Raw genomic sequence first — 21,360 nt, 5'->3', positions numbered from 1 at the left:
TGTGATCAATTTCCTTAGATGGTAATTGATTTCCAAGGTAGTAGTATTTCCCAGGTGGTAAAATTTGGAAATAAAACTTACAACAGTTAAATTTTACTCTTTAATGTTAAAAATATTATTAGAAAAAAGATTTTTAAAATATTGATGATATCAACCATGTTCAATTAGTACCATGAGAACTGCCTTCAACTTTGTTCTCAGTTTTCATGCTGTGAGATCACCATACTTGTGAAATGATTGTTAATCAGAAAAACCCTGATGTGATATTTTAGAAGAAGACTATTTTATGCTTGCAGTGATTGAGAGAGATTCACAGCAACAAAGTGCATCGTGCACCATAGTTGGATCCCACTTCTAAGCTTTAATGATATATCCATAGATCAGAAGCTGTACGATAAATCTCTAAGGATGACTGCACTTTCGTCAGTCTTGGGGTTTTAGTCTTCGTAATGCAGTGAAGGCCAAGGCCAAGGCCAAGAAAACATTGCTCTCAGTTTGAAACCAGTAGAAATAAATAGCCAACGGTTAGGATTTGCCATTTGCAGGAAGAATTCTCCTTAAGCAGTGATGTGTATATCTGTTGTTAACGAGATGGACAACCAAGTCCAATCTTCATGATGGCAGCATGTCATACAGAGTAGAATGAAACTAAAGGAAGGTACAACCAAATCCATTTACCCACCACAGCACAGTTTGGAGGTAGGAGATACAACTTTTTTTTTTTTTTGGACCACATAGGATTGATGATATTTGACAGTTTTTGATGAAAAAAAAGGAAGATCTGTGTTGTTCAACAACCTAATGTATTCAGACTTTAAAAGTGGTGGGGGACCAAAAAGTAAAAACATTATAACTAATTTTCTTAAGAAAACAGATACTCTGGTTCTTGCTGACTATAGCAGTTATTTCTGTAGCAATATTCCTGAATGGGAGACTACTGTGCATTAGAATACCACACAACTTCTTGGAACCGTTCTAGAAAATTCCATCTCCTTTGTAATTTGGTGCTCAGTGGTAATATTTGGATCTATAATTTGGCCTCCTCAGGAAACTTGCCCTTTAAAAATGGCTTGAGAAGTTACCACCCCTGGTTTTTAAACCAGATGTGACTGTTGGGTTGTAATGTTAACTTAGGATCCTGGATTATTAAGAAGTTTCTTGAGAATTTGTTTACATGGGTCAGCACCTCTAAAACGAATCAATTATATGTGTTTTGAGCTGCTCTGCTTTCAAGAAACTGGGTTGGGCATGAAAAAAAAAAAGTAGACTCATAAAACCCAAAGGGCTCCCGATACAGAGAGGGAGATGAATATGTACGCCATCAAGTTTAATACAAGTTCAAGACTTATGGGAGCCTAGAAGAGGTGATTAATTCTGAATGTTGGAACTGGTGACAGTTTCCCAGAAGAAATGACAGTTGGTCTGGGCTTTAAGCTCATAGAGATTTATCACGTAGAGAATGGCTAATGGAATTGGTAAATTAGAGAATGGGCATAGCAGTAACACATAACAAGAAAGTGCATGATGTGTTTGGAGGAAGGTATATTTTTGGTGTGAGAATCTATTAAGAGGATAGGAAGGTAATTTTTAGATAGAGGAAGCAGTGTCTTAAACACCTTGCTTACTATTTCCGTAGATTTACTGACCTACTACTCTTTTTCCTCCAAACAAGACCCATGAGTAACATTTTCTCATCAGTATTATCTGCCTCTCATTATTGACAGTGATCTTCATTCTGGGAAAGAGAAGTTACTGGGATGGGGGAGGGGGGTTATAATCTATAATTGCAAAGTTCTTAGTGTGTCCCCTAGGGGCACTCCCAGAGCCCAAAGAGGGCAGATCTATTATTTGTGCTGCCTCAGCAAACTTGGGGGTGACCCTGAAGGGAGTTAAGGATGGACTTTTTATGGAACTTGGACTTTGTGCCTGGTGAGTTTAGGGAGGAATCAAGGTAACCAGAGTCACTTCTGAACTGGATGCTGTAAGTAGCAGGGGCAAGTTCATGACTTGGTATCCCTGAGGTGGGAAGATGGAAGCTGAGTTTATAGTTGTAATGGAAAAGAAGCAGTAATCCCTACTACTGGTCAGAGGAGGGGAATGTTTAGTCACGTTTGTGGTCTTGTCTGTGTCCTGTTTGAGCGATGTTTGTCCTCTCATGGGCATGTTGCAGTCTGGTCATCAGGAGACCCATCCTTATTCTCACTGATTATCAGCAGTACTGGTTTCCACTTTCATTTCATTGTGTCCTCAACCACTAACATTCTTCATATCTTGGGTGAATATCTCCTGAGGGCACATCAAGGTTGTCATCTGCTGCTGCTGCTGTTTGTTGTTGTTGAGCAAGAACGTGATATACCTAAATCACTAAAAATACCTGTGGTTACCTCGTATGAGATATGTTGAAAAGGCAATGCCCTGAAGCCATGGAAACTAGCCTCTTTCAAAAATGTAGGTAAAAATTATGGGAGTCTTGGCTTAGACAATGAGATTAGAAAATTAAGAGTCAAGGGACACTTACATGGTGGAATCCATGACTCACCAGCCAACTGACGTGGGCCATGCAGAGGTAGGTTGGAAAAGATTTTGCAGTAAAGTGTATTGAATATACATATATAATTAGTTCTTAATTTCAAAATACTTATGGTGTTATGTGCTTTTGTATATGCATTGTGGCTATTATAGAATGATTGATGGGGAGCAAAATGTAGTCTTTGCCTTTGTGTAATTCATTATCAAGAGTGGTGTGAGGCTATCTATAATATACAATAAAAATAAATGATGTAAATGAGAAGGGTTATACAAACCTACAAACAGTGGGGAATTAGAAATTATTTTAAGGAAGTAACCTGGAATTTGGGACCTGAAGTATAAAGAGAAGAGGATGGAAGATGAGAAGATATTGTGAAGTCGCGGGGCGCTTGGGTGGCTCAGTTGGTTAAGGATCAGACTCTTGGTTTTGGCTCAGGTCATGATCTCGGGGTCCTGGTATCCAGCCCCACGTAGGGCACACCCCGCTCAGTGAGGAATCTGCTCTTCTCCCTCTCCATCTGCCCCTCCCCCCTGCTCTCTCACTCTTTCTCTCGCTTTTGAATAAATAAGTCTTAAAAAAAATATTGTGAAATAGTCAGTGAATAGCTAATGCCACCAAGACTCACATATGAATATACAAATATGAGGAATGAATTGTAGGTCTCTAGGAATGTTAGTATAGAGTGAATAGGTATAGCCAGGCCTTGGCAAAAATGGGTTAGGATGTGAGTCCAGGCTGAGGAAATATAACTGTAAATTTTAGGCAACTGGGAGCCATAAGCAAGATCAATGCAATGAGCAAAAGGGGCTCATCATATCCATTAATTTGGGTTTTTATGTTATCAGTAATTAAATATAAATTGGCCATGGAAAAAGCCTGCAATGGTCAACTAATTTATAGTTTATCGAATGCAGAGCCACACCTTTAGTCTCCTGGGTATATTAAACTCTGTTTTGTTTATAAAGGCCTCCACTGGAACAGATTATATCATATCATTTAAGATCTGGTTCCAGTGTTAACAACCTTCATTGCCAGGATCGTTCTTTTTTTTTTTTTTTTTTTTCTTTTTTTTTCTTCCCTTCATAGAAAGGTAGTGTGCTTTCTTCTCAGGCTTGCTGATTCCTGCATCATGGTAACTGTGGCGCCCTGATCATTGTTCTCAGAAGCCACAATCACCACCACAATCTCAGGCTCCCTGGAGGCAGACAGTTTCATTTTCTTTAAACAAACCAGGAAAGTACACTCTGTGAATGCATTCCCTGCCACCACAATACTGTAGGCCTTCCATTTGGGTTTTATGAAAAGCTTCTTGTCAGATTCTTAGTGAATAGACAGATGATAAATAAGCTCCCTACGTCTTGACGTGCTACATGTAGAGCTGAAGAAAATTTCCCCCATGGTATTTTGGAATCCCAACGAAAGGCTAATAAGTAGCAAACACCAGGTAGTACTCACTGCCCCAGAATGGTAATGATCAAATCCAGATGCGGTCCTCAGCTGGAAGAAATGCCACTGACACCTGACATTCACTTAGAAAGGTCATAATGTTCAGAATATTCCAGTAAACACAGCTCAAGCAGACTTCCATGGTTTTACCCAGTGGTCAAGATCCTCTGGAGCATGTGTGGAGCCAGTTTCAGTGACTTGTTTTGTGGCATTTTAGGATCTCTGTATTCTTTCCCCTTTTCATCCCACAGCCCTCCCTCCACACCCACCTTGAGCACCTCTACTACCCTGCTGATTCTGGAAACTACACTTCTGTCTCTCAGAGGTAATCTCATGAGAAATCCTCCACTCCCATTCTCTTAATCTCTCTCATCCACATCGCTGGAGCTCCCTTTATTTCAGACTGCTGATGTTGTAAAAAGAATCTTTTCTAGTTTTTGTTTAGCTGTCTAGTTAATCGCTTTTATTATTTGTCTTATTCCTTATTTGGGATTCATCTGACTTTCCTACCAAGTCTCATTTTAATCTCACAATGTCTTTAGTTTATACCTTATCTTACAGACATTTTATGAATGCATGTATCTTTGTATTTATATATAGCATAAATATGCATTCATGGAAATGTGTAGCTATACATATAAAGTCAGCTTTCCTTATTCGGTGATTCCTCCTTCAAACATTTTAGCATCACGGATTTCAAAGTGAGACGGATCTGAATTTGCAATTCTACTCTGCATCTGTATGCTGCTCGTGTGCCTTTCTGACTCTTGGGTGGTGCATCTCTAATATTGTGATAATCTAATAATTATTCTAATTCATGAAAAATATCTAGTATAGTGTTTTGCATGTAGAAGTCCTCTGGAAACATATGTCCCCTTTCTGTCATCTTAACACACCCACCCACACATACACACACACACACACACACACACACACACACACACACACACATGAAAGAGAATAGGAGGAGGGGGGCAGGAGAGTGGAGGGAGGAGGAGGAGAAAATAATATGTTTTTGGAATAAAACTGCAAAAGCAGAAGTAAATCACCATAGTCTCAAGAAACAGGTGTAGAACAAATTTAGACAGGTAGTGATACCACTACTCACAAGAAAATGATGTGGATCAACTGGTATTGCTGTTGCCCGCCATCAGAGAGTTCATCAGGAGTTCAGTACACAGTCTCAACACACATCACCTCCATCACCCCTCTCAGGTGCTAGGAATCTTCCTTAGCTCCCTTGCTCTGGCCACACCCTGGGTCTTGCTTGCAGCCCCTCAAAGTTTCCAGGCCAATTCTTACTTAAGGAATTTGCACTGTATTTTTCATTCTAACTTAATTCTCCTCTCTGTGTAGTAGACTAATATAATCCCTCTCCTGCTGCAGATCGTTGCTCAAATGTGCTCTTCCTAGCTAGACCCTTCTTGAACGCACTAAAATTACAAGGCAACTTCCAGCCATTATCACTCTTGGAAACCCTCATCATGGGAACTGGTTTCCCATAATTCCTATCACAATCTGACACTACATATCCGTATGGCTATTCCATCCTCTCAGCCTCAACTGGAATATCACCTCCATGGATTCAGTAGATGATTCCACAAAATATCTCTGGAATAAATGAATGAATGTTTTTTTCATTTATGAGAGAATACTAAACGGTTGCAGAGTAAAATCTTGAGAAGTCATAGGCTTGGAATATGCTTATCAGTTTAACTCAGGAAATCATCCAAATGTCCATTGTTTCCCCCAGTGGGAGATAGATTCTGAAGATTATTCCCTCTACCAAAATGAGTAGATTCAGTATTAAGCCTGATATAATCATCCTTCAGTTTCCTTCTTATGGTGACCAGTTCATCCCAATTAGGCAGGGATTTTCTTGATTTTAGCACCAAAAGCCCTTCATCTAATCTAGCATCGACAAATTCCGTCAGTTCTAGGCAAACTGGGATGGTTAGTTATCAGACATTCAACCCAGCACTAACTATATCAATATTACCCCATAAATGCCCCCTTGAGTCTATACCCTTTTGTCCATCTCTTTTCTTCTATTCTTGTTCTACCTGTATTCTGCTATGTCTCATTTAGCCTCCCATTCTAAGTAGAGCCACCATGGATGTCCTCTGTTTTTCCACTGCCCAGCACTAAACTATTTCTAGGCATACTGCTTGCCCTGCTTATAACTCTTCAATGATCTCCTAATGCTCCTGGAACAATAGTGGAATGTAGTATGTCTTGCATGATCCAGTCCTTAAATTCTCTGCCAGTTTCATCCTAACCAATCTTTCCACTTCACTAAATAGGGGTTTTCTCAGGCCCTAATCTTTGTCGTTCTCTCTTTCACCATAGGGCCTTAGTACATGCAGTGCCCTGTGTGTGGACTGCTCTTTTCTCTCTGTTTAGCATCATCTCTCCTTCTCATCTTCCAGACCTATTTCAAGCACCCTTAACTCAAGGAAACATGGAAGACTTACATGAGTTGGTCAGGTCATTCACATATGAAATGATGTTCTTTTTTCTTTTCTGGTAGCTATTGTCACAGACACAATTTATTTATTTGTTTGTAATCATTTGACAAATATCTGTCTCCCCTACTGGTCTGTATGCACCACTCTTAAATCTGTATTCTTCATCCCTTTCTTCCCTTGACACATATAGGTTCTTGAAATATGGGGTACGTGGCTGGCTCATTTGGTGAAGTATGTGACTCTTGATTTTAGAGTCATGAGTTCAAGCCCCACATTGGGCAAAGAGAAAAAAGGAAATTAAATATATATATATATTATTCATCAGGGACACAGAGAAGAGGCAGAGACAGAGGCAGAGGGAGAAGCAGGCTCCATGCAGGGAGCCTGATGTGGGATTCCATCCCAGGACCACAGGATCATGCCCTGAGCCAAAGGCAGATGCTCAACTGCTGAGCCACCCAGGCATCCCAAAATATTCTTTTTTTTTTTAATTTTATTCATTTTATGATAGGCACACAGTGAGAGAGAGAGAAGCAGAGACATAGGCAGAGGGAGAAGCAGGCTCCATGCACCGGGAGCCTGACGTGGGATTCGATCCCGGGTCTCCAGGATCGCGCCCCGGGCCAAAGGCAGGCGCCAAACCGCTGCGCCACCCAGGGATCCCCCAAAATATTCTTGAATAAATAAATTAATTAAGAAGTCCAGGATTCCAAGGCAATTTGAACAAAATGTAAAAACTAATAATTATGTAAATAGACAAAATATTTCTGGACATAAATAAGTAGCCCCAGGTATTTAGTGGAAGGTATACTGGCAAAAGTAACATATCTCAACGATAAAATTGATACAGACTTTATGATAGTGCAAAAGGAATAGGTAAAGAGTGAGAATGATCTACAATTAACAAAATTGTATAAGGGAAAATCTGCTGCTTGGAATTTACAAACTAAGATAAATAGTATCTAGACAATGAAAAAAAGATACAAAGACAGAAACAGAGAAGTAGAGAGACTTTGACCTTCTGGATAATAGCTTACAACCCATATTCTTAGCCACATCTTATTAACAGATTCCCTAATTCGTATGTGAGAGTAATTTAAAATTATGACATACAAAAAAAAAAATTATGACATATACTCTTACTTAGTCCTCTCTCCTGGAGGGTAGACCTGTAACTTGTTTCTAACCTACATAACAGCAAAAGTGAAGAGATTTTGCAGATTTAATTAAAATGTCTAGCTAGTTTACTTTTAGTCTATCAAAAGGGAGATTATCTTAAGCAGACCTGACCTCATCAGGCAATTCCTTTACAAGAGATCTTGAGGTTAGATATGGAAGAAGTCAGAGATTGTCTTGCTAGTTCTACAGAAACAAAACTGCCACATGAACTACCCGTGAGAGGTCATGTAGTCATATGGTCATGACCTCTCACGAGTAGTTCATGTGGCAGGCAACTCCTGATGTCCCCTCGCTGCTGAGAGTCATAGTCCTATAACTACAAAGAATCAAGTAATCCACATAAGAATTCACTGGACTCTATGAAATGGCCATTATTTTGAGTGTCAAAAATGGTCAAGCACCCGAAATTTCACATGGTTCAACCTATACAAGCAATGTATTTTAAATAACATGGTTAATGATCTGTATTAGTTATTTGTCACTGCATAACAAAATACAACCAAGTTAGTGGCTTAGGTATTTATTTATTTATTTATTTATTTATTTATTTATTTATTTATTTAATTAAAAAATATTTTATTTATTTATTCATGAGACATACAGAGAGAGGCAGACTTTATCCCAGGACCCCGGATCATGATCTGAGTCAAAGGTAGACGCTCAACCAGGGAGCCACCCAGGCATCCCTAGGCACCCATTTATAATCTCAGTGTTTCTGTAGGTCACAAGTCAAGGAACAACCTAGATGTGTTCTCTGCTCAGAGTCTCACAAGCTGAAGTTCTCATGGTAAGGGGCCTGACTTCCTGATCTGGAGCTCAAGGCTCTCTTCCATCTCCCTTGAATTTATATATGATTACCCTCCCGGAGATTTCTAACATTTTATTTTCTTCATTATGTATTAACTTAAAGAGCAAGTTTGGAGAGATGCATGGATTGAGAGGACTTCATCTGATCATAATAGATGATATATTATTTGGCCTACATAGGCAAGGTAAATAGCATCCGTTAATGAAGGCGTGCTCCAGTAGAAATAAATTATTATTTACTGACATTAGATATTCCATAAAGATATTGAGAAAACTAATTGGATCATTTCTTAAAGTATCTGAATTCTCTTCATAAAAGAACTAGCTAAATATATTTAGTATTATCTGGAAGACATTCTGATATAAAAATCTCAACAATTTAACTTCTCTCTACATAAAAATTCAAGTTCACCATAGTTTACAGATAGCTAAAAAAACCAGCTCGGAGGCTACCTGGCTAATGTCATGCTTCCTTGATCCCGTATACAGAGGCAATGTGTTTTTATATAAACTTATATGCCATGAACACAACTTACCTGGAGTATAAGGATGTCTTAGTGCCTGCTTCTACATCTGGCAGAAAAATACCAGTGATTATAATGTTTCAAGTTAATTTACTTCTGGAAATATTCTTTGGCATTATAATATGAAATGCATAAAAAGAAACTGATTGCTGAGTAAGGGTAGCTATACCTCAACTAAAGAACTAATTTAGTTTTGATTTCTTTTTAGGTGAGTATTCAGAAAGATATTCAAATGTAAAATGAATTTACTTATAAAAAAATAAAAAAAAAACCAGCATGGTAAAATACTATAGGGATATAGGGATCATTTTATGTGGAAGCATGAAACTTTCTCTTGTTCTAGAGAAACATGTAAAAATAAGAATTACTATATGCTTTCATTTTGTTTCATTTCATTTTCTTCCTTCCCTCCCCCTCCTCCTTCCTTCCTCCCTCCTTCCCTTCTCTCCCTCCCTTCTTGCCAAGTATTGAGCCTCTACTCTGTACTGATGTGCTGGGGACATAGAGAACAAAACAGACACAATCCCTGCCCTTATGTAATGTGTATTCTATAGGAGATACACAATTCAAAACAATAAATATATAATATAATGTTAGAAATAAATAATGCAAACTTAAACAGTTAAGGGGTTTGGGATGGTGGGAGTTACTATTTTGGATTCTGAAAGCATGACCTATTGGAACATTCGGAGGATGAAGTGAGGGGCACTTCATTTTTGTTTTCTTTTGTTTTCTAATATACTGAGCTAGGAAAGGTGAGGTCCCCCAGGGATGTTGTCTTCTCTCTTCCCAGCTCTTCAGGTTTTCCTTTGTACCTTCTCATGAGGATAAGGAATCTTGAATCTGCAGAGGATCAAAAGCAGTGCAGAACCATCTGTCAATGTAGCTCTAACAGTGCCTCCAGGACTAGACTTGCTAGAGCAGAGTAAAGCATTAGAAAGGCTCTTCATGGAGTGAGGGCAAAGGGGAGGATGTGTGAGGGTGCCAAAAAGGGCACCCTGAGACAGCCAAGAGACCCTGGTGATGGGAAGAGAGGGGGGAAGCCTTTTGGAAAGGTCATCGGAAGACTCAGGAGAAGAAAGGTGAAAGGGCTCCTGAGGCGAACTTTTCATACTTTGCACTGGAGCCCACCATAGTCTTTTCAATATCTGAAAATTTTAACAGGTTGCTGGACCCATTACACGTGAAGCCTAAAGGTGGTGCATCCATGCATTCATGTGAATTGCGTGTTTTTCATTTCTGGGTGCCCTCACTAGCCATGTTTTGAAAACCTGATTAAGATGGAAAGAACACTAGGTTTTAACTACAGGAAATGTGGTTTGATTTCTTGTCCCGTCATTTACACACCCTGTGATTTAGGACAAGTCACATAAACCTCTCATTTTGATTTTATATTATCAGAACATAAATGGTTACAGCTATGTGCTTTTTGTGAGGATCAGCAAACACTTTTGATGATTGAACATTTTCTCTAATTTCTCTCATAATTCTTTAATTTTTTTTCCTTTCTGTGCCTATTGTGTCTTCTTTACTTTATTATTGTTTTTATTTGGGGGCCACTTTAGGTTAGCCATATTCCTTATAAATAGCAATGAGGGGTTTGCTTTATTATTGAATTTATGTGTTCTAAGCTTTTAACATGAAGTTGGAGCCAAATAGTTACAATATTTTATTTATTTATTTATTTATTTATTTATTTATTTATTTATTTATTTTTCATTAAACTTTTGTTTTTATGGGTCTCAAAATTCTGTGACAGATTTTTGGTCAAGTTGTTTCCATTAAAGAGTACTGATTTTAAAAACTAATACCTTAAAACTGCCACACATGCACCAAAAAAATGGTCCACAAAACATTCTTCTTTCCTTCTGAAGGTTTTACGATGCATTGTTATCATTACCCAATCTTTTACTATTAAACTTAAATGGCCAATTGACACAAACAGCTCTGAGACCATTCTTTCGCCGCTGATTAAGACTGGGGTGGCAGGTATTGGGGATAATACTCATTTAGCCTTCTGAGCTTTCTGGGCAGACTTGGTGACTTTGCCCTCCAGCTGCCTTCTTGTCCACTGCTTTGATGACACCCACAGCAACCGTCTGTCTCATGTCACGAACAGCAAAACGGCCCAGAGGAGGAGAGTCAGAGAAGCTCTCAACACACATAGGTGTGCCAGGAACCATATCAACAATGGCAGCATCCCCAGATTTCAAGAACTTGGGACCATCTTCCAGCTTCTTTCCAGAACGATGATCTATCTTTTCCTTCAGCTCAGCAAACTTGCAGGCAATGTGAGTTGTGTGACAATCCAGCACAGGTGCATATCCAGCACTGATTTGGCCTGGATGGTTCAGGATAATCACCTGAGCTGTGAAGCCAGCTGCTTCCATTGGTGGGTCATTTTTGCTGTCACCAGCCACATTGCCACAACGAACATCTTTGACAGATACGTTCTTGACATTGAAGCCCACATTGTCCCCAGGAAGAGCCTCACTCAAAGCTTCATGGTGCATTTCAACAGACTTGACTTCAGTTGTAACATTGACTGGAGCAAAGGTGACCACCGTGCCAGGCTTAAGAACACCAGTCTCCACTCGACCCACTGGTACAGTACCAATACCACCAATTTTGTAGACGTCTTGGAGAGGCAGACTCAAGGGCTTATCAGTTGGACGAGTTGGTGGCAGAATGCAGTCCAGGGCTTCAAGCAGTGTGGTTCCGCTGGCATTCCCATCTTCACGGGTGACTTTCCATCCCTTGAACCAAGGCATGTTAGCACTTGGCTCCAGCATGTTGTCACCATTCCAACCAGAAATTGGCACAAATGCTACTGTGTCGGGGTTGTAGCCAATTTTCTTAATGTAGGTGCTGACTTCCCTAACGATTTCCTCATATCTCTTCTGGCTGTAGGGTGGTTCAGTGGAATCCATTGCGTTAACACCAATAATTAGTTGTTTTACACCCAGTGTGTAAGCCAGAAGGGCATGCTCACGGGTCTTCCCATTCTTGGAGACACCTGCTTCAAATTCACCAACACCAACAGCAACAATCAGGACAGCACAGTCAGCCTGAGATGTGCCTGTAATCATGTTTTTGATAAAGTCTCTGTGTCCTGGGGCATCAATGATGGTCACAAAATACTTGCTAATTTTGAATTTCCACAGGGAGATATCAATGGTGATACCATGTTCACGTTCAGCTTTCGGTTTATCCAAGACCCAGGCACACTTGAAGGAGCCTTTTCCCATCTCAGCAGCCTCCTTCTCAAATTTTTCAGTAACTCTTTTGTCGATCCCACCACATTTGTAGATCAGATGGCCAGTAGTGGTAGACTTGCCTGAATCTACGTGTCCAATGACGACGATGTTGATGTGAGTCTTTTCCTTTCCCATTTTGGTTTAGGTTTAGGGTGGTTTTCACGATACCTGTGTTCTGGCGGCAAACCCGTTGCGAAAAAGAGTTACAATATTTTAAAATCACTGATAGTTTAATCATGTTTTTATCTCTTTCAATTTTTCTTTTGTTTTCTTGTAATTTACTTATTGTCCTTTCCTCTTATTTTCTGTTTCTACATCACTCAATTTCTTTTACTTCATTACCATGTTGGCTCAAATATAATCTATCTTTTTAGCCTTATGTAGTGAGGATAGTATTTTTTTTATATAAAATACATATTTTTCCATTACATTCTTATAGAAGTTTTACTTCATATTAAAAATAAAGAAGAATATATTTAGGTGTTTTATTCCCAGAAAACAAAAGTATAATATTGGAAATTTTGTTTTTTTTAATAATATTTTATTTATTTATTCATGAGAAACAGAGAGAGAGAGGCAGAGACACAGGCAGAGGGAGAAGCAGGCTCCATTCAGGGAGCCCGACGTGGGACTCCATCCCAGGTCTCCAGGGTCACGCCCTGGGCTGAAGGTGGCGCTAAACCTCTGACCCACCTGGGCTGCCCAATATTGGAAATTTTGAACTTTAATCTTTAAAGATGAGTGAGGAATATCATGCACTTGGTTATTTTTAAGATGTCATGTGTGACAATCTTTGATTTAAATAAGAAAATGAGTATGTTAATACAAATTGCTATTAAAATTTTGTCGCCTTTTTCTAGAGCTTATACACTGTCTACTTTATAATGCACAAATATTTTTCTCCATTTATTACAATTTTTCCTTGTCCTGGGAATTATTAGATGAGGTGTCCATCTTTTTACCCTTAATATCTGCCTTATTTTCCATGCAGTTCCTCACAATTGTGTTTCCTTCTTCATATGCTTCTCGGACCTGTATTTTTAATTTATACAACCTTTTGGTAAATCACAAAAAGCAACACAAGACAAGCATTAACAAGATGACGAATTAGGTATAGGTTAGTGTGGATATGTTCTTTGCCTCTTAACAGCTCAAAGGCATGAAGACAATTTTCTGAGGCTAAAAAAAATGGGTCCATTTAAAACTAGAGTTGTGTTCATCATTGGTGTCACAGTTGGAAATGAAGTGTGACAGGCGAGTTAACTCTGGCAACTTGTCATGTACCAGCTGTTTTGTCACAACTCAAAGGGCCCACAGGCAAATTCTAGGCTGAAACAATTAAATGATAAAAAAATAGAATCACATAAAAATAACACCAAATACCAAAAGACCTTCAAGTTTCAGCAATCAATAAACAAGGTGAGTCCCCATGGGGGATCCATCAAACGAGAAATGGAGATTTATTTACCTTTAGTATCTTCAGAGAACAAAATCAAATGCTGTGATTCTTCATGACAGCTTCTAGATTTTATTTTGATGAAAATCCTTAGGCTAAAAAGTCGATTATTCTCTTAAAATTCCAATCAGGGTTCTATAGTGCAACAACATTATTGCAAGGATATTCCTTAAAATAAAATGTCCCCAAAGACATACCTAAATTACAGCCACAATCTGTAATATCTATTCTTTAAGGATTTTATTGTTCACACATCAAAACTCTGAGGAGAACTTCAAGACATCACAGTTTCAATGGAATTCATGTTCTAACACGAGTCGTATCACCTCAGAGAATATGGCAACTTTTTTTCTACTTCCTTCCTGTACCCTAAGGCATTGAAACTAATGGACTCAGCATCATTTGGTGGGACATTCATCACTAATTGACTCTTAATTCACCTGGCTTGGAGTGAAGAGGGTCAAGGAGCACAGGCTACCAGTTGTGCACAGAATAAATGTCTTACCTGCAATGGGCTTCAGGGGGCCTGGGACCACTCTTTGGCTCTGTGACCAAGTCAGTTAGTCCTCATAACACCTTGGTCCTTGTTGGGTCACCAGTATCTCATCAGCATTGTTGTTATAATGCAGCTCCGTTTTGACTGTTGGAGCAGTAGCCTGGAACAGAGTGAGCCAGACTGAGTTCCCTCTTTTGGAGATCCTAAATACATAACAGGGTGAGTGTGGGACACGCAGTAAGATATCCACAGAAAGATAAACCTGGGTTTGAATCCTGACTCCTCTACTACCAGCTGTGTGGCCAGAGACATGTCATTGAAGCCACAGCGGTTTGTCCCTAAACTGAGGTGATACCTTCTCTTAATGCAGCTGAGGTTTAAATCACATGATCTTTATAAGATTCTTAATAGAATCTGTAATGCCTTTGTGAACATTTCTTATTGTTTGTGCTGTTTCTGCTTTTGTTCTGTTTATCACCATCAATCGTCATCATTATCACTTTTAATATTATTACTTCAAGCTTCACAAAACCTGCTTCAAAATTTATTTCCTCCAGGAAATATTTTCTCATCTCTTTCCTTTATCATGTGAGACCTATTCTACTGTAAAGCCCTTTCATATGTAACTATGTTTGCTTTATCTAAGACAGCACCAATTTACGGAGTATAAAGATTTGATTTCGGGACACCTGGATGGCTCATCAGTAGAGCGTCTGCCTTTGGCTCAGGGCGTGATCCTGGGATCCCGGATCGAGTCCCATTTCTGGCTCCCTGCATGGGGCTTGCTTTTCCCTCTGCCTGTGTCTCTGTCCCTCTCTCTCTGTGTCTCTCATGAATGAATAAATAAATAAAATATTTTTAAAAAAGACTTGATTTCATCTGTTTGCCTGTCCCTATCATACTTAGCATGGTACTTTATATGTATTAAGAGCTCAGTATTGTTTGTGGAATTGAATCAGTACCAGATTTGTATATAATATGTTATGGAGCTTTAGTGTTTCCTCATGTAGTTACAAAACCACTGCTTAAAATTTGAAGTCTTTCATTACAACTTTATAACATTGTTTACGGTCTCATCAATGTGTCATTATGACTTAGATTTCGTTTTTGAATCAAGATGACCAAGCTTCCCTGCTATGGAATCTCAGAATCCCTAAATCCAATCTTTCCCCTAGAAAACTGAAAACTTTCCTCTGTGAATTACAGATTGTGCTATTATGAAGTTGAAAATAATCTTAATAAAATATGCTTGGAGAGACATCACAGGGTAATTATTTAGGCATTCTACAAACGAACATAAATACTTTTATTGGACCAATTTCTGATAACACAGAAATCTATTTGATGCTTAAAATGGTGAAGGCCCTAGGAGCTTTTTTTTTTTTTTTTTTTTTCATTATCCTGTTTTCAAGGATTTGGTGGGTCTTGACATGACTTCACAAAAAATAAAGTAACATTCAAGGTTCGAGTATGACCTGTGGGACCCATCTGGACCAATTCTGATTTCCAATTTGGAGTGAAAAATTAGTAAGTGATTCTTTATTTTTCCCAACATGTTCTCAAGTTTTCTGGAATTAGGCCAAACAGTTGAAAAAAACTGAGTTTTATGGAAAATAAAGGACTCCAGTAGATCACTCTTCAGGTACCTACAGCAAAATGACAATGCTGAGAATATCAGAAAGCGTTTTGAGCGTTTGCTGCTTGAAACCACAAAGTGGGGAACTAGGAAATAACCCAAGTGCCACAGAGACATTGTTGATGGAGGACAGTGAACCACATGGACTCTACTAGGGGAAGAGACAACTTTTGAAGGGGCTAAATCTTGGGATGTTTTAAAATAATGTTTCAAAGACTGAAACAATACCAGCAGACTTATTTTGTGAGTCCTAAAGAGGTATCTGCAGAGTGTCTATGCCATTGGACCAAATTGCAATACTATGAAATGAGAGTCATTCTGATTAAAACACTAAGACAAATGCTGAGTGTATAATCCCAATTAGATACAAGCATTATTGGTCCTGTGCTAGGGACTCAACCATAGCACCCAGTGCCTTAGATTATGAATCATAGAATGCGAATCACTATCTAATCCAGCTAGCCCCACCCCTGTTATTTAGCAGAAGAGGAAGCATTGATTCAGACAGAGTGAGTTGCTCGAAATATTTATTACATATTTTCAAGTATTGAAAGCCCAAAACAAATCAGTTGCAACAACAATTAAAATGATCTCAATAATAGAAAACTATCTTAATAACTGAGGGCCGTCTTCATGAGCAGCTTTGTTCAGGAGCTCAAACATTGTCACAAGGGATCTGACCATCCTGCGTATCTCATATCATTTGCCTCCTCCCCAAGTTGGGCTATATTTGTTCTAAGCTCTGAGTATGAACAAGGTGAGGTCTGAGACTAGCAAGAAATAAACTTTCCTTCCACGTGGCCATCCACCTATGGCCCCCACAGAAGCATGGTGGTTTGCTTTAATGAGACCAGCTGGAGAATTAGTCCCTACTTGTAACCTAATCATTATGGCTGGCAAGATAGAAAGCAGTAATTGGCTTATATCTTCCATGGAGTGGGAATTTCATGCAAACTGGTGCAGCCACTTTGGAAAACAGTATGGAGGTTCCTCAAAAAGTTAAAAATAGAACTACCCTATGACCCAGCAGTTACACTACTTGGTATTTACCCAAAGGATACAAACATAGTGATTCCAAGGGTCATATGCACTTCAATGTTTATAGCAACACTGTCTACAGGAGCCAAAATATGGAAAGAGCTCAGATATCCATCGAAAGATGAATGGACAAAGAAGATGTGGTATACAGAGTGGAATATTACTCAGCCATCAAAAAGAATGAAATTGTGCCATTTACAATGACGTGGATAGAACCAGAGGGTATTATGCTAAGCGAAATAAGTCAGTGAAAGACAAATACAGGGATCCCTGGGTGGCGCAGTGGTTTGGCGCCTGCCTTTGGCCCAGGGCGCGATCCTGGAGACCTGGGATCGAATCCCACGTCGGGCTCCCGGTGCATGGAGCCTGCTTCTCCCTCTGCCTATGTCTCTGCCTCTCTCTCTCTCTGTGTGACTATCATAAATAAATAAAAATAAAAATAAAAGACAAATACATATTATTTCACTCACACATGGAATTTAAGCAACAAAATAGATGAACATAGGGAGAGAGAATGAAAAATAAAATAAGATGAAAACAGAGAGGGAGACAAACTATAAGAGACTCTTAACTCTTGGAAACAAACTGAGGGTTGCTGGAGGGGAGGTAGGTAGGTAGATGAGCTAATGGGTGATGGGTTTTAAGAAGGACATGTGATGTAATCAACACTGGCTGTTATATGTAACTGATGAATCACAAATTCTACCCCTGAAACTAGTAATACACTATATAGTAACTACATTGTATTTAAATAATTTTTTTTTAAAAAGATGGGAGTGGGACTCATACCATGAGCTAAGAATAGAGGAGGAGAGTGCCCCACTAAAAAAGAAGTGAGATATTTCCAGAAGAAAGTAGATACAAGCTGAGGGAGTAAAAAACTGTTAAATCAAGAATTAATCCAGATAAATTGTCAGGACTGTCACTAAAATATTGCATCTTTTAGAGTCTTTATATGAAAAACATATGTAATCCATGCATGTGGTAGGTTGTATTTATTATTCACCTGTATTTGGTTCTCCTGCTGGTAAGAAAGCTATACTCTGATGAAACCTGGACTCTCCTTGTGAGCTGAGATAACATGTGACATTTCTGAGTGGAAGCTTCGAGAGCCAACACGTGGTTCAACAAATTTTCTCTTCCCTCTGCCATCACAATCAGCTAGAAGTGGGGAGTCTGGGTGGCTCAGTCAGTTAAGTGTCTGCCTTCTGCTCGGGTCATGATCCCAGGGTCCTGGGATGGAGCCCCATGTCGGACTCTCTGCTCAGCTAGGAGACTGCTTCTCCCTCTCCCTCCCTCCCTTGCTCATTCTCTTTGTGTGTGTCTCTCTCAAATGAATAAATAAAATCTTAAAAGAAAAAAAAAGGAAGTCTTCCCTGTTAGCCTCATTCCCAGAAGTGAAGATGAATTGGAGCAGAGCCACAGGCAACACATAAAGGGCACAGAACATGAGAAAGAAATAGGCCTCTTTGTTGTAACATACTGAAACTTAGGATTGTTTGTCATCACAGTGTAACTTAGCCTGAGTGTTCCAACATCCTTAAAACAATCTACAACTTCACTTCTTCTTCGGCATTTGTAAATCAAGAAGAATCTTTTCTTCTACTCTTTTTTCTAATCTCATCACTCCCCAGCAAAGCTAGGGCAATCATTTTAACTTGCCATCATATTATTTTGTTTTGGTAAATTTAATCATTTTAAATTTTCTCTGTGTCTAATCCGAAATATGCCACATACTCTCTGTATGTAGATCTTAAGACAAACTTCTTTTCCATTAGATATTATATTCTTTAACTCTGAAATACTGTGTTTGATCACTAGATGATGTTCAAAGTCACATCCATCAATGAGTTTCTAATGTGCCATGAGTTTATACTTTTCATTACTTCACAGCACTTAATAAAGCACTTATAATTTGTAATTATTATGCATCGTTTTATTGTTGATTTTTAAAATTTTGATTTCTCCACAGTAGACCATGAGCTCCATAAGGGCAAGGACTATTCCTGCCCTTCTTACCACTGCACACCCAGTGCCTAGCAGAGTGCCTTATACATAGCAGAATGAATCATGTTTCACTTGTTTTCTTACAAATGTCATATGGGCCTTTTGGCTTAAATAAAACATTGTTTAGGTTAATAGATTTGAGCAGGCATTTGTCTATGCCAAATGTCATCAATGTCTCATGTCCAGACATAATACACAGCATGTATTCTATATATATGTTCTTAAAAAAAAAAAAACAACATTTCCTTTGGTGTTGACAGTAAAAAGACAACAACAACTATACAAATCTCTGCAAATCAAAGAAAACTGTTAAACACATAAGTCTAGCTTGCTGGAAATTAAAGCATGTGGAAGTTTATGAGCTAACATTCAGTGGTAGGTACACAGACTGTTAGGTTTCTTCTTCTTCTTCTTTTTTTTAAACTCAACCTTTTTGTTTGTTTGTTTTTTAACTCAACATTGATTTGATGCAAAATACTAGTAATGGTTGAATTCTTAAGCATTTCCCCCTTTTGCCTCTAGATGTCTCACCTGGAATTCACATGATAGATCTTCTGATGCAATATCCTACTGTAGGCTTGGCTGAAATGTCATCTTGGGAACTAAAACAGTAAACCATGTGAATTTAACTGCAGTTGGATCAAAACATTCCATCAGTAAGGTTGTTTTTTTTTTAACTTTCTGGAAAAATGCAAATAACAGATGGTGGGAAAATAGGCAGATTTATGAGAAAAATGACTTTGTATTAGTCATTCTGATGAGCCACATCCCAAGGAGGCCTTGACTTTTTGGCTATGATGAACAGTTTCCAGGTGTAACCCTTGATGTTGGGAAAGTGATATTTAAGACAATGGTCATCAGCCCATCTTAGCAGCTTCTTTTCTACTTCAAAAATAATTCATACCACCTACATCTCAGTAGTGAGATATGGAATCCAATACTAATATAGGCCTTTAGGCCATGCTTACAGAAAAATAATGATGATTTTAGCTTAGGAAAGCTGATTCTACAAGTTAAGCCAGAAGCAAAAGTAACAGTTTTACTTCTTGAGAGGATAAGAAGAAGTAAATTGAATTTTGAATTCAATGCAATAGGCCAAAAGAGTTTATTAGGATTTTTGAACAAAAGTAATCAGAAATGTATCTCTTGCAAATATTCCTATTAGTAAAAGTGCTTTCCCAGTACCATATGTTATATAGATTAATATATACTATATTTGCAAATCATAATATTTAGTATATAAAAGAAATGTGGAAAAGACAGATGACCTAAAGTGGTTTAGAAATTATATTCCATTTCAGATGATATTTGAACTATTTCAAAGTAGTTTAGCAAAGTAGCAATAGAATGTTGTCCTTTGGGTATATTTATATATAGTGAGCTTTTACCACAAAAACTAGATTTCCCTACCATGAGAGAGGGTCTTCTTATTCCTGAAATGGACTGGCAAAAGCAGACAATATTTTTTTTATTGAAAAAGAAGTAGCTAATGAAAGGTAAGCACAAATCTGATTATTTTCTTGATTATTTACCTAAGAAATGTTTTCTTTCTTTATGTATTTTTATTGTACTAGGATTACAATTTCTAGGTCTTAAAGTTCTTTTGTTTGTTTTGTTTTGGGCCTTGCAGATCTAAAGAAAAGTTTAAAATGACTTTTGCTGATCATTTTGGGTTCAAATCAGACACCAATAAAGCTAGCAAAATGTATGGTTCTCAAAAATATTTGGCATAGCTACTCATTTTGGCAGAACCAAAAATGATAATGATCCCAGCATGTCCCTTGTTCCATATGCTTCTATTTCATTTTGGTAACTTAACATTTTTTTTTCCATTTGATTCAGCTCAGTTTGGATCATTTAAGTTATATCTAAATATGTCACTTCCATATTTAAAAGTATTTCTAAAGAGTCATTACAGACTAAATGATTATCTGTAAATTTTTGCAGGGCTCTCCCCAGGCTAGTCCCATCATCCTTTGTCAATCGTTTCTTCCACTAGTTACAATAATCTAAGATCTCTTCCTGTATTTACCTATTGTGGTGAATTGTTATTTAATTCAAATATTGACTACTTCATGATGCCCATTCTGGTTTACTCAGGTAAACGTGATCAAATCCATCCCACTTACAAAAACTGAAGAACTATTATTTGCTTACTTGTCTCAAGCTGCTGGTTCACAACCTCAAGAGTTCTTGGTGAAATCTGAGACTGGCCCCTGTACAATGAGGGCAGGGAGAGATGGAAGAAACAGGTAGATCACTCCAGGTTGTTAGGTGGCAGTTTCAATACACAAGGGAATTGACATCAGAGCCTTGCCTTGGGCAGCTGTAAGACATGGAAACTTCTGCACCTGCCCGTCAGAATCTGAATAGTTTATAAGAGGCCTTAATAGGGTTCAGTCACGTATACAGTCCAGATGGCCTTAACAACATTTTTCTCTCTCAAGGCTACATTCTTGAAATGGCTACTGGCATGGGAATAGATGGCAGGAAGTTTATTTTAAAGACAGGGAAGG

At 38.4% G+C, this 21,360-nt stretch overlaps 1 pseudogene; it reads left to right on the top strand.

Moving 5' to 3' along the window:
• Positions 1–21,360, top strand: part of LOC140594003 (small ribosomal subunit protein eS4, X isoform-like) — a 38,934-nt pseudogene that overhangs the window by 11,525 nt on the left and 6,049 nt on the right.

The sequence above is a fragment of the Vulpes vulpes genome, chromosome 9, assembly GCF_048418805.1.
Source record: "Vulpes vulpes isolate BD-2025 chromosome 9, VulVul3, whole genome shotgun sequence".
Lineage (NCBI taxonomy): Eukaryota > Metazoa > Chordata > Mammalia > Carnivora > Canidae > Vulpes > Vulpes vulpes.
The sequence above is the reverse complement of the archived record's forward strand: the minus strand, read 5'-3'. Positions and strand labels throughout refer to the sequence as shown.